Below are 12178 nucleotides of genomic sequence, written 5' to 3'. Positions count from 1 at the left end.
TACAATTCCCATCACTTCTAGGAACTACTATCCCCAGAATGTGCTGAAACAATATAACAAGACCGTTCAGGACCTATTTAAAAACATTAACTAGTAATGGGATGTGCTACATGAGTAAAGATTACTCGAGTTTTCACTGTACGTTTTTAAAAGAAATTTGAGGCTTAAAGTGAAGTGACATGATGTCGTCTTAGTCATAGAAGCTTGTAGGTTATCTACTCCCGAACTCTCTTCCCCAAAAGATGAGAATATCCATAAGTCCCACTGCCTCCAGGATAAAAATGTGAGCCCCATCTCTTTGCCAGAGCTTTATCCACCTAATAATTATAATAAATTAAACACTCTTCCTTCTCATTCAGACTGTCCATGGGCAATTTTCTCAAATTCATTCATTATTCAAAGATATTTGCGGAATAGTTTCTGTGAATATATTTCTTAATCTATAGACTCTTCATACATAGCTCTTTGTTGACAACTGAATATTCACATTCTAGCTGTTCTCATTAGTTTTTATCAGGCACATTGGCCACATATTGTTTCAATTTCTGGATTAGATGAGTAACTCAGACCTGGGTTTCTGTCAGAATACTCACATTTATGATTCCCAAGTTTCCTTTGCACAAATATTCTCAAGTGTTTGATTAAAATTTGCAGTTTCCACAAACATTACTGCTGGTAAACTTGATTGCTAGATTGCTCATAGCAACTGTACACAAAGGGAGCATAGTGAATATTCATGGACTTTTTTAAAAGTTATTTATTCAGCTTTATTTGCATCTGATCGAAAATCCACTAAAGTCAGAAGGAATCTTTCCATTGACTTCAATGGGCTTTGGATCAGGCCATTAAATACCATCTGCCAGTAATGAGTATTAGATAATAGAGCCCATCATCTCCAAAAGACAGAACCTCTAACCACTGTTAGATGCACATCTCTGTAGAACTGCCTTGCGTACTGTCATCATTTGGCATCAGACCATTTTCTAGATTCTGATTCAACACTGAAATCTGTGAAAAGACTCCCCTGGACTTTAATGGTAGCTTGATAGGTTCAAGTACTGTACCGGGGTCCAGTGATTTTCTCACCCAAAGGTGAGTGCTGTTGACAGAGCCATAATGATGCATGCAGAATATGCTCATTGTTAAAATTTGAAAGACCAGGTAAAACCATTCAGAAAAAAAAAAGACAGTGGGTTAGTTATGTTAACTCAAAGGAGGAGACAGAATAGCATTAGCTTTCTGATGTAACTTCCCCTCACCAGAACTGAATGAACCATTTGAATGCTGCTTGGCTTTACCTAACCTCCTATACATGAGATAAAATACACTTGCACTTCTGCATTATATTCGTAATATGGTGAGTTCCTTTTGAATTGCCTATATACCATGGAATGCCAACCCTTAAAAGAACATCTCTGAATGCTGCCACCACACAGGATTTAAATTGCATTCAGTGGTGAAGAAGCTATACTTTTTGTTTATTTTTCTGATTTACTTACAATTAGTTTAGCAGGTTGTTTACAAATCCTTGCTCTGTATGTGTGATGTTATATACAGCTTTTTGGGGGGAAGTCAAGAGGTAGTTTGGCTTGTATTGGTGTCCTATAGGCAGTGATGAGCTGCCAAAAGCTGAAGAACCAGTTCCATCAGTCGCTCCGGGTCTTCAACGGCACTGAAGGACCTGCCGCCGAAGTTCCGCCAAAGACCGGGAGCGAGTGAAGGACCCGCCGCCGAAGACCTGGAGCACCGCTGGGTGAGTAAAAATTAAAAAGGGATTCTCAGCAGAGCCTCCCCAGCTGAGAGCTCAGGCGGGCCGACCAGGACGGTCTCACGAGCCGGATGTGGCCCGCAGGCTGGAGTTTGCCCATCCCTTTAACAACCGGTTCTAAACCGGCTTCAGAGTTTAAGAACTGGTTCGCATGAACCGCTGCGAACCGGCTCCAGCTCACCACTGCCTGTAGGTCAACACAGCTGTTGTTGATAACACCCTTGGTGCCATCTGCCTTGCACTGAATTCCACATCACAGGTACGCCTCATGATACTCAATGCTATGCAGGGCCATTGATTTACACCAGTGTAACTGAAAGCAGAGTCCTATACCTAGTAAGACATGTGCGTGGTACTTAATATTAACTGAGCAACGAAAGGATTCAAATTAGTTCTGATTTGGACATGCATGTTCAGTCTAACGGCTTCCACAGTCTCTGGGGCTTGGGAGCATGCCAAGGTGACACGATTCCCACCCCACACCCCAACCTAAACATGTTTTTGGCGCATTCATTCTTCCCACAATTAGACAACAAAGTGAAGTATGTAATCCCTTGTTAGCAGTGCGATAGGAAAGTCTATGGATCACATGAACCCAGACAAATAAGCAGAGTATGCTCAGTACATCTGTCAAACTTGTTGTGGCTTGCTATAAGCCTGTACCTAGGCAGTATTAATTTAAACCTGTTTTCAATGATCGTATCTCTTTGTGCACTGTTTTATTCAGAGATGACACCACACACAATACAGAATTGCACATCCAAGCAGATACTTCTTAAAGATGCAATTATTCTGATGTGCCGAAGGCAACATTTTCATTTAGAGAGGAGAACGTAGCCAGCAGCAAGATCTTTTAGGCTCCAGGGGGCAATAACATTGTTATGCTCTATTTGCTAAAGTTATGTGCGTTACTATGTGTAACTGCCACAGAGCATGAAAAAGGACATTGAAACGTTGTCAATAAAGAGACCAAAATGTGTTTTAAGTGTATGCCTTGTTTTTCAGCAGAGATCTCTTTAAGAATAGTTATCTGGGGACAGTCAGTGTTACTATGAGCAAAATATGGCAAACTGGTAAATAGAAATGACTCCTTAACTGAGCAAACAAAAACCAAAACACTAACCAACCATGTTGCTAAAATTTCTCCTTACTTAGGAGAAATTAAAATATAATAATCAAGCATGCAATTTCAAAACAATTGTTTTCATCGCCTTAGAGATCTATCTTGAGCTGTCTAGGGGATAAGTGTGGTCTGTTGAGTAGAGCACAGGACAGGGAGATGAGGCTGGATTCCAATTGCAGCTCTGGCACTGACTCACGGTGTGATGTTGGGCAAACCTTAATTGTACCTCACTTTCCCCATGCCACTCTGTAAAATTGGGTAGGGGGAAATGATACTGACCTACCTCACAAGTTCTTTGTGAGACTTAATTAAAGTTTGTGACACACTTATAGGTTCTTGGATGGAAGGCACTGCAGAAATTATTAAACACAGAGATGAACATGATATTATAGGGTCACACCAGCATGGCTTCTTTCAAGGAATGTCAGGTCTTTCCAATCTATTAGACAATAAAATAGTGTACAACAGGAGAACCGGTCAACAAAGGCTCTCAGAAAAGGCTATTTAAAGAAATGTGGCAGTCATGGCTAGGCTATAGCAAATAGAGGAAGGATGAGTGATCAAATCTTCTGTATGGCAAAATATTATAAGAAGGTAAAATGTGTTGTCCTTTCTAGTTATTCAGAAATAAGGTGATATCCAATGTAACTAAAAGGCATCAAGTTTAAATCTGGTAATATGAAATTGAAAGTTTTTATCAAAATCATAATCTTTGGAACTCATAGTCACAAGGTTACTGGCCTTGTGGACAGGGGAGAAGCAGTAGATGTCATATATCTCAATTTTAGTAAGGCTTTTGACGTAGTCTCCACATGACATTCTCATAAGCAAATTAGGGAAATGCATTCTACATGAATTTACTATAAGGTGGATGCACAGCCGGTTCAAAGACCATACTTAGAGAGTTGTTATCAATGGTTTGCTGTCAAACTGAGAGGGAGGATCTAGAGGTGTCCCGCAGGCGTCAGTCCGGGGTCCGATACTAGTCAATATTTTCATTAATGCCTTGGATAATGGAGTGGAGAGTATTCATATAAAGTTTACAGATGACCAAACTGGGAGGGGTTGCAAGCATTTCGGAGGACAGGATTAGACTTAAAAAGGACCATGACAAATTAGACAATTGGTCTGAATTCAATTAGATGAAATTCAATAAAGATAAGAGCCAAGTACTTAACTTAGGAAGGAAAAATCAAACGTACAACTACAAAATGGGGAACAAAGGGCTAGGTAGTGGTGCTGTTGAAAAGCATCTGGGGGTTATAAGGAATCACAAAAATGTGATGCAGTTGCAAAAAACGCTAAATATTCTGGGGTGTATAATCAGGAATGTTGTATGTAAGACACGGGAGGAAACTGTCCTGCTCTGCTTAGCACTGGTGAGGCCTTAGATGGAGTAGAGTGTTCAATTCTGGGTGCCACACTTCAGGAAAGACGTGGACAAACTGGAGAGCGTCCAAAGGACAGCAACAAAAATCATAAAAGATTTAGAAAACCTGACCTATGAGGAAAGGCCAAGAAAACTGGGCATGGTTAGTCTTGAGAAAAGAAGATTGGTAACAGTCTTTAAATATGTTAAGGGCTGCTATAAAGACAACTGTGATCAATTGTTCTCCATATCCACTGAAGGTAGGACAGGAAGTAATGGGCTTAATCTGCAGCAAGGCAGATTTAGGTTAGCTATTAGGAAAAGCTTTCTAACTATGAGGATAGTTAAATACCAGAGTATATTACCAAGGGAGGTTTGGAATCCCCATCATTGGAAGGTTTGAAGAACAGGTTGGACAAACACCTGTCAGGGATGGTCTAAGTTTACTTGGTCCTGCCTCGGTGCAAGGGGCTGGAGATGACGACTTCTCAAGGTCCCTTTCACTCCTACATTTCTATGATTCTGTGATAAGATATCACTGAGACCAAGACTCCCCTGTCTACTAGGCCAGTAACCTAGGATTCAAAAAAGGGATTGAACATTTATATGGTAATGAGAATATCCACAGTTACATCAGATGAGATAAAAGAGAAGTAAACCCTCGTGCTTCAGGACATAAGTCAGCTATTAACACATGGATATTAGACAGAAGATTCCCCTATGAACAATTTATTCCATACACTTTCCACTACAGGATTTCTTGCATCTTCCTCTGAAGATCCAATACAGCATTCTGCACTAGATGGACCACTGATTTGATCTGGTACAACAACTCCTATATTCCTAAATCTAGATCCAGCAGCACATAGGAGGATATTAGACCGACATCATGGAACTGGATGCACCGTGCTCCCACATCTTTACCAGCGTGCTTTGTTTCATGAAGAGAAGTATTTTTTTTTCCTCCTGGGTTGCTTTCCACTGGTATCCTAGCTGCACTGGAGAAGCAGACCTTTCTAAGTGAGGAACAAGCATGTAAGAGGTTTTCCTCACCTTCTAGATCTGAGTGGAACTATCAAAATGGAGGAGGAGCCAGAAAAACAACTGTTTGCAATGGATGAGTGTCCAGTAGTCAGCTGCCTTTAACTCCCAGACAATTCTAAACTCTTTAACTTCTGAGTCTTCACTGGAAAACTCACAAGACAGATGAGATGACAGTAGACAAAGATGATCCTCTCTACTGTTCTCCTGCTCAGGCGCCCCTATAAATGAACTGATAAAACTGCAGTAAGAGAAAAGATGGATAAGAAGCACAACAGGAAGGTAGTGGAGGATACACTGAGGCACCACATAATGAAAACCGTGCAGCTCCTGCTAAACTCTGATAGGCTAAACTATGCCTATATTGTTAGCAAGTCAAGCCACAATTATTGGTCCCTCCCTTTCATTCACAAAAATATCACCATGCGATCTGTAGGTCCGACTCAAAATGAAGCGCATGCGTGTACACCACAGACAGAGGCGGCTACTGGCTTTGTATGTGTCTTATAGAAAGTATAGCAAGACTCAGACTGGCATTTGCTACTATAACAGCACATCTTTTGCAAGCAGGTAGGAAGGGGGTTGCTTCATGAACTAGATATGGGGGATTGATTTGAGTGTTTTATATGGCAGTTATAAATTTTATACTGAATGTTGATATTCGAAATCTTGTGAAGTGTATGAGTGACATAAAATCTAAGGGTCATATTCTGCCATTCTTATCAAGTAGTACCTTATTCTGCGAGCAGTCCCATTAAAGTCAGAATAAGGTAATACTCAATGTGAGTAAAGAGTGGCAGAATCTGGCCCTATGTTTAAGAGACTGTTAAAGTAAGTGAAATGTGAAATTGGACAGTATCCTTTTAAAATAAATCAGCTTTCTGTGTTAATGTATAACTTAGCTTGTATCTACAGAACTACATTGCAGAAGGCAAGCTGAAGATTTCTCTTCACTATAAAACTCCTTATGCTGGAAGTGGCTGCACATTGTACTTCTGAGATATTCTAGCATTACACAGACATCTAACACAAGAAGGTCCAGTCCTTGCACCACCAAGAGTGGTAGAACTCCTTACATTTAGATCTTCCTTTAGTCTAAATTACAGAGCGAGAAACAGATATAGATTAATGCAGAAGGAGCAAGAACATTTGGTAGTTATGCTAAGGAGTGTCAATGACTCACTCTTGGTAAGTTTGCTCAGTCTGTGAGCTTTAGGGATGTACCGAAATTAGCAGAGGAAAATGGCCTTTTGATTCCCTTTATATTAAGTTTACTGCCATCTAGTACTGTGAAGCTCATTTAAGTCAAAGGAGATGCAACAAAAATAAGAGGTGCTTGTCATACAACATTATTGCAATGTCAAGTTTTCATTCCGTCACATCTAAACAAAGTAGTAGTTTTTGTTCTTGTGTCTCCACAGCGAGTGCTACGTTGCTTCATACAGTGAATATGCCTTGTTCCTCCCCTGCCACTGGTACCCACCGATGATCTAATTTCTGTACACTAGACAGCCCATCCACTGCCCCTTTCACTCCAACTATATCAGGAAACTCAGCTGTTCCTTGTTTGCTTCACTGATGGAAAGTGAAAGTGGGGTGTTGTCCTTTGGCTTTTATTAACTGTCTAGGGTGCGCACACAGTTCTCTTGATACAGCTTTCTGATTTAGATAAATTGTTGGCTTAATTAGCTGATACTCACTGTGCTCAGAAGGGCTGTTAGTCTTCTAGCTGGTATTTCTTAGAGAGCACGCATGAAGCAGGCAGTCAGTGGCAAAAGCAGCCCCACACAATCAGCTACAGCGTTCCAGGCCAGTTCACACAGTGACTGCGGCTGGACTCCTCCTAGTGCTTCACAGGGCAAGGAGAAAGGGGAAGGGCTCAGGATATGATATCATACACTCGTTCTAAACACCAGGAAACAGAGAGAACTGAAATGTCAACTCTTCTGAGCCACGGGATGGACAATATCTCTGGCCGCCTCTCAATAAAAGTTAAAATAAACAGACATGACTACTTATAAGACAATATTTAAGATATCACCAGGCTCAGCCTGAAAGCAACATCATGAACTTGCTGCTAAGGTCTTTGTCCTTCTTTCCTGCTTCCTTTATTTGTTCCCCTCATTCATCATTTTATGAGTAGGAGGCCCTGATCTTGCGATGAGATCCGTGCGGGGAGATCCTTATACCTGCGCAGGGCTCCATTGACTCCAGCAGAGCTCATGCAGGCACGAGAGTCCACTTGCATAGATCCAATAGCAGAACCAGAACCTTACCTTTTAAATTCTTCAGTGAAGAAACCATGGGTACAATTTTCAAAAGCGTCTCAGTAATTGGGGAGCCTAAGCCCCAGTTTCAGAAGTGACTTACGCACTTGGGTTTCTAAATTTCATTGAAAGTCAATGTGCAAGTTCAGATCCACACTCTGTGTAGGTTTGGATCCGGCTCCAGACGTTGTGTCTCAAGACAATCTCTAATTGTAACCCCTTGTAAAAATAATCCAGGCCATGTCATTATAGTCTGTTTCTCAGATTACCATTTATATGCTTTAAAATAGGAATGAGTAAGTCTTTGGAGCAAGGCAGATGTTCTAAATTAACTGTCACCCATTTCTCTCCCTCACATTGTCAGGATACCTGTTTATACAATGGCCTCAAATAGCAGTCAGGAAAAAGCAATATAATTTCATTACACAATTATCGAGCACATAAAAATGTTTTTTTCCATGCTGTTTGCTGTGGCCAACTATTGTGTCATGCATTGCACACGCCTTCCAAATCTCCTTCCCAAGTTTACAATTCCCCATTTGCTGGACTTCCTCTCTAGTTGATCTCCTGGCTGCAGCTCATTCAGGATTCAGCATCGAGGCTACTCACCGGGACTAGGCCTTCACAGCAAACAACACGGTAACTCCTATTTCTGTACTCTTGTATCAGCCTTTGGTAGCAATCTGTGTTGATTTTTAGGACTTTCAAGGCATTTCAGGAGCTGGGTTCTTGGGAGATTTGTTAGAAAAACCTTCCATTCTGATCTGCACAGCAGAGTGTTGCTTTTTCAGTTCCAGTGTTTAAACAAGTCCTTAGGTGCCAGTGTTCTTATTCTCCTTGTGCTCTTTGCCAGTGGAAGTCACAGCCTTTCAATTTCAGGAACTAGTCTAGGTTATTTAAGAAGAGAATAAACAACAATAGTTTACAGCCTAATAACAGCAGCAGCATCTGGTAAAATGCTTATTTATCAAATGATAAGATTCCCAAAGAAACCTCCCAAAAGAGCAAACAACCAACAAAAGAAATTGAAACACTCAAACATTTTGGCTGTAAAGCTTTTATGGTCACATTTGGGGCTTTTGTAATTGATTCCACTTCAGAATGGATGGTTAAACATCTCCAATTACTATGGGAGCTTTGAGCTGTGGAGGCTGGTGGCATCTGAAATTGGGCAGACAAATCTGATGAAGTAAGGCCCTCCGATACTAGGGTGGTGAGTATGATGTAGGAACCTAGATCAATAGACACACGCGTCCCCTCTTGGAGACTCTGAAGTTTCACCCCAGAAAAAACACAGGCAAATTTTTGTTTCTCTTCCCTCCACCTTGATTTTTAATAGTACGGTGAAACATCTACAAGAGCTCACACTTATTAAGCAACCTCCTATCTTAAGAAGCTGCCCCAGAGTAACTCCAAACGCATTGGGCCCAATTCTGTTCTCAGTTACACACTGATATTTCACCTGTGTGTGTTTGACCTGATTGACCCCGGTGTAAGCATGATTAGAATAAGGCCTACGATGTAAAATTCTGCCCCACTTTTATTAAGCCACCTTTGTTATGCTACCAGTTTCTGCTTGTCCCTTGCATGGATTCCTTGGGCGCTCTCATGCTCTTTTCTCTGTCCGAAGGGCCTTTTTCTCCTAATGCATCCAATGAAGTGAGCTGTAGCTCACGAAAGCTCATGCTCAAATAAATTGGTTAGTCTCTAAGGTGCCACAAGTACTCCTTTTCTTTGTCCTAAATGTTTGCAATTTTCTTTGATTCTCAAAGGCTCAGTCCCTTGAGCTCTGCCTAGCCAGGGCCTTGATCTTAGAGCTGGACCTTGCCTTAATTTAGGAGTTGAGTTTCATTTAACCTTCTGACTCCTTCATTGTACAGCACTGAAGCACCGCATGGATTTTACGTATTGTGTTATTATTTATATGGCACTACAGGTATGTGAGAAGGTGCTTCCTATAGAGCTATTCAAGAGTGTTTGAGGCCAGTTCATACGAAAAGAGCCTCCCTTCTCTGGATTCAGGGTGTCTTCTCTCATTATCAGACAGTGAACATGGATCTGGATATTCTGGGAAATGATGGGTATTAGGTGCTGGAGAAGGCCATGAGAGTGAACCACAGCTGGTGAGAATGTAAGAAAGGAGACGTTAGTGTTGTCGAGGGCAGCAGGAGAGAGCAATGGTGAGTAGGAGGTAGAAGGAAATGATCATGGGAGGGAGGAAGCTACCATGGAGGTGAGAAGGAAGGAGATTCTCAGGAGTTGGGGACAGACAGCGAGTGGCATCAGGAAATCACCTAGAGGCAGCAGGACTATAATTAAAATGGCCATCATGTAAAAATTAGTTATTGCTTAAGTACCTGTCACATTCCTAAATAAAATCTCTACAGTTTCTTGACAGTGGCTGGCATATAAATTGATTTACAAAAGTCTGAAGTTCATTCTACTTCCTTAGGTTTCTAGATAATTTCAAGAGTATACTGCATTCTTTGCTCTTAAATCACTGCACAGAGTTGCTGTGAACTATTGAACAGCTGCTGTGTTCCACCCCTGCGTTTCAGTACTTGATGATGTGATTCCTACAACGAGTGTGCGATGCGTCCGCACACACGCACGTGCACACACACACGCGTACGCACGCGATCTGATTCTCCTTTCATTCCTCTGCAAATCAGGAGTAACTCTGCTGACGTCCCTGGAGTTGAAGCATTCTTTTCAAATGTATACTGAGATTGTTATTCTATGACAGCATGAGTTACTGCAGTAATTAAAAATTCTAAAATATTTAGCTGTGAGCAATGGGAGGTGGTGTTAATTTCCCAACACTAAAACCAACAAACAAAAAAGCATAAATTGGAAAAGGAATCCTCTGCCTTTACCTGCTATTTCTGCACTCAGGAGAATTCAGTGTGACTGTGTTACAATTACTTTCAGGCACCCAGAGGCAACAGAGTCAGCAGAAAAAGTTAAGTGGGATGCAGATGCCGGAAAATAGCATAGAGGACTTAGCCTTACGTCCTGCAGCGAGCATATGGTCTCTTGGAGTTAAATCCCAAGAGGTTTAGAGCAGGAGGGGGAAATGCTATGGTTATGGATATTTGAATAATAAATCATACTTAGTGCTATAAACACATTAACTAATTAGTCTTCACAATACCCCTGTGAAGTAGGAAAGGACTGTGTTTATTTACAGATGGAGAAACACAGCTAGAAAGGGCTACATTCATGTCACACTCCATGCAAACTTTCCCAGAGTAGTTTCTGATGGAAGAAAGCCTGAAGCTGGAGAGAACACCGAACCTTTCCCTCTACTACCATGAGGAGGGAGAGAAGGTCAGATCTGTTGCAGAACTGGGCCATGCTGGCATTATCTCTGTGAAGCCCCCAGTGGATTTTAAAGATGTTCCCACCCTATAGAAATCCCAGTGGAGGGCAGTCAGCAGCAACCCAACCTGTCCCCCTCTTTGGGATAAATCTCCTGCCCCATCCTCCAGAACAAGGTGGGAGGTTGGTCCAGAGGTGTAACTTACACCTTCCTGTGCCAGGTTCAGTGAATCTACTGTAAAAGATTAAGGCCTCCCAATTCTCCACTTTGTCCAAGCTGCAATTTATTGCAGGGTGAGGGGGAGCCTCAGGGAGTTAGTTGTAGCTACCTGATCCTTGCCGGCTCAGCCCCAGTGGAAGTTACAGCAATGAAAATTAGACTAGCCCCTCTGCTTGAATGGAGCCTATGCCTGCAGAGAATCAGGTGTAGTGGAGTTCTGCTCCCCTACGTCCCATCCAAGACATGCCCTCAGCCTGCTTCCAACACATCCCCTCTTTGCCCTTACCACAGGGGTGGGGGAAGCAGGTGGTAAAGGAGTGTCAAGTATTCTTAGCTCCTAATTCTGGGGTCAATTTGCCATCAATGGATATTCCCTTTACACAGGGGAAAATTCTCTGGTCCAAATCTGCAGCAGCTTTAAATTCACTTTGTGATGCCCTAAGTAACCAATCATCTGGCCCTAAGTAGCCAGGGCCATGCAGTGGCCAAGCCAGGTACAGATTTCAGGAGTTCCTTAGCTCCTAACCCCACAGTCAGTTATAAGATCATGTTGCCTTTCTGACTATTAACCGTGTGGCCATCATCAGCTAACATACATGGTCACTGCTGCACTGGTTTTGCCAAAAGGTATTCCCCAAATCTCTTTAGTTGAAATAATTTGATTACCTCACAATTAAAACAAACCGAATCCAACTTCTTCCTGTACTGGTAACCGTGTAGTTTCACTGTTGTTCTGCCAGCCAGAAAGAGGATTTTGGAATTTTGTGCACAGAGGCTAAAGATACTGCAAGTGAGAGGCCACAAAAGAAAAGCTCCTCTGGAAACTCCTTTCACTGTAATTTCCTTTTTAATTTTTTTTTTCTTTTTTGGGGCACGGTACTATAGTATCAAATCCCTGGACACCTAGAATGTCACTGTATCACACACCATGGCCCCTCAGAACTCATGATGACCGCACTGACTACATAACTTACAGCCTCCTGCTCCAAAAGCACTTTTGCTAAAGGAGAATCTCCACTGACTTCTAATAGTATAGGCACTATGACATACAGCTGTTCAGTTCTAAATT

General features: G+C 41.8%; 1 protein-coding gene across 1 annotated transcript in view; it reads right to left on the bottom strand.

Annotated features, from left to right (window-relative positions):
• The window catches only part of RALB (RAS like proto-oncogene B), a 79695-nt gene extending 72566 nt beyond the window's left edge, over positions 1 to 7129 (bottom strand). The window contains exon 1 of the mRNA XM_077830512.1: positions 7002 to 7129. The gene's annotated coding sequence lies outside the window, so the exon portion shown is untranslated. The remainder of the gene's footprint in view (positions 1 to 7001) is intronic.
• Between the last annotated feature and the right edge of the window lie 5049 nt (positions 7130 to 12178).

Source organism: Eretmochelys imbricata, chromosome 11 (assembly GCF_965152235.1).
Source record: "Eretmochelys imbricata isolate rEreImb1 chromosome 11, rEreImb1.hap1, whole genome shotgun sequence".
NCBI classification, from domain to species: Eukaryota; Metazoa; Chordata; order Testudines; family Cheloniidae; genus Eretmochelys; species Eretmochelys imbricata.
The sequence above is the reverse complement of the archived record's forward strand: the minus strand, read 5'-3'. Positions and strand labels throughout refer to the sequence as shown.